The sequence below is a fragment of the Oncorhynchus clarkii genome, unplaced genomic scaffold (genome assembly GCF_045791955.1).
Source record: "Oncorhynchus clarkii lewisi isolate Uvic-CL-2024 unplaced genomic scaffold, UVic_Ocla_1.0 unplaced_contig_13478_pilon_pilon, whole genome shotgun sequence".
NCBI classification, from domain to species: Eukaryota; Metazoa; Chordata; class Actinopteri; order Salmoniformes; family Salmonidae; genus Oncorhynchus; species Oncorhynchus clarkii.
Window position 1 is genome coordinate 16,233 of NW_027258528.1, and position 2,696 is coordinate 18,928.

The window sequence follows — 2,696 nt, forward strand, 5'->3', positions numbered from 1 at the left end:
CAGATCAAGTGATCTCTTATGCTTGGTTAATACTAAATCCTCATTGTTTAACTATTTCAATATTACCCCCTTCTCGGTGTTCATGGTGTATCAGGAATATGGTCAGGAATTAGGTCCCCCAAATATACAGCTCAGGATGGACAGCTCACCTATAAAGCCCCACCCTCTTCCAGAAAACACATCATTAGCAAGAGTCAGACACATTTTCACTTATATGAACAAGAACAGTGATGGAATGACAGGTAAGGTAATCTTCATTCGAGAGATGGCCCCCAGAATTCTGTTAATTCCAGTTCTCCTCTCCAACTCTGTTATTGTTCGACAGTGTCAATGTGTCTTACCCTCCCGCAGTGTGATATGAATCCGGGTAGTTCTTTCAGCTAGCTGCCACCAGGAGTCCTTGGTATGGTCCCCCCACCAGGCCTCAGGGAATGGATTGAGTGACTTCACCTGTAATTCACCTGTAGTGCATAAAATCTTGGACATACAGGTTTGGTTAACAAACAGTTTCTCATTTGTTCTATCTGATTATATCTTTAACTTCTATACCTACTTGTTAGCAAAAAATTTTTTATTAGTTAATTATCCCGTAGGTCACATCCTATCCTAGAACACAATTTACCCATCCCCCCTTTGTTACCTGGCTCTGCCCAGGTAACAACCTTGCCTACTCTAAACAATGACTTAGGTAAGATTAGTAAATTATCCTTATGTTTGACATCATCACGTAGGAGCCCCTTTCATTTTCCACATGTCCAATTCTCCCTTGGGCGTCCATTCATGTCAATCCTGTACCAATTCTCTGTCAAGTGTCTTATCTACTTTAAGAAGTATCTGTGCTACTTATATATTTTCATAAATATATATATTTACCGATTTAAACAGTAACCCTTTTCTCTCCTATCTCTCAAATACCACTAAGCGTCTCACTGTTTGACTTTATCTAAAATCATTGATTTTTAGAAAAAACATGTCTACAAGTGGCAATCTCTAAAGTCCTTACATTTCCTCAATCAATCTATCTTAATCCTAACAATAATCCTAAATCATCACAGATGTCTTATATTCCTGTTAAATGTAATACTATTTAAAAAAAACTCCTAATAGTTAAACAAAGCCAAAACAAATGCTAACCATATCAAAATCCTTCCCACACTAACAAGCTCTTTCCTTTCGGGATCCTCAGTATTCTATCTGACAATAACATGAATTTAATATATGTTGCATAGTGTGGAATACCTTATCTACAGTAATTTATCACCCCTAAGAACTGAAACTTATTTTTCTATGTAATTCCCTGCCCTATTGGCTTAATATATCTCCTATCCAAACCTCAATGAATCTTATCTCCCCCTATTTATTCTTTAATGATAAATAGGATTTTTTCCTGTTGTAATACCAAATCAATAATAGCCAATTCAAAAACTTCACAGCTAATGTTGTAAAACAGAATCCTGAACCACTTTCTCATTTGCGGTTCAAACAATAATTCTAACCCAAAACCAAAACTCCATTATAATTAATTTACCTTGAAACTAGTAACCCAAATGACCACAAATTCATTATACAAATGGCTCTCCCCTGAGGCTGATCAGACCCCAAAAGATAGCCATGATAAGGTCAATAGGTCATACCACCCTTTTATAGTCATGTTCCATACTACATTAGACATATTAAAGAACCCTTTATCCTTAAAATCAAAAAAATTCACTTGTGTAATTAAAACTCATAAAATAAAAACTCATAAAGTTCCATATGTGAGCGTGCCTCTTTAAAATACATTTGCACTAAAACAAATAGTCCTAACAAATGTTTTATGTGTATATATTTGCAAACTTTAATGAATAAACAAAACTTCCAGGCCTTTTTCAATTTGGTCGTTTATGGCCTCAATCTCACCCACTCTCCCCAAGATTATAATCCCAGGAAACATCTAAAAGTGAGACACCTAAACATCAATTTTCCCAGAAGAACACAACACGCCTAACTAGCATTCACTATGCTACTTCGATTCAGAAACTCAAAAGTGAACTATAAACTAAACCTAATGATAATTCCCCTTTACCTCAAATCATTAATCATTAGTTTTAAACAACGTCAATGTATATGTTTACTTAAATGAACATGCTACCCTTAGATACAATTAACCTGATAATATTATTATCCAATGTATTACTTTTTCCCTCTGCTAAAAATGTCGTACATTTCTCAGTGTAAGAAATCCGTAATTTAATCCCAGATATTTAATAAAAATGTTAACGTATTTTGCCATGGCTCCTTCAACTCACATATTGTAGATAACTTCCATCCGTCCCGGTATAAAGAATCCTACTTAAACACACCAGAACAAATGCTTAATTAAGTTAAATCAACTCCTAGAATAAACAATCATCAGTAACCAAATAAACAAACCACTTTTATCAGCAAAAAACAAACTATACAAAAACTCACTACTATAATGCTTCAGATGACAAAATTACTCAGAGACTAACGTTTACATCTCAATAAAACAAAACACCATCTGCATGTTCCTCAAGAAAAACCCAACTTGCCCCTGTTACAGATGTCTACGTATCAGGGGAAAAGCTCAAATAACCAAATTCAACCTAGCTAATTTCCCAAAACATATGCAATTATGTTTTACTATAGAGGTTGCTTTTCAACATTAATACCCTAACATTGTTCCACATAATGGA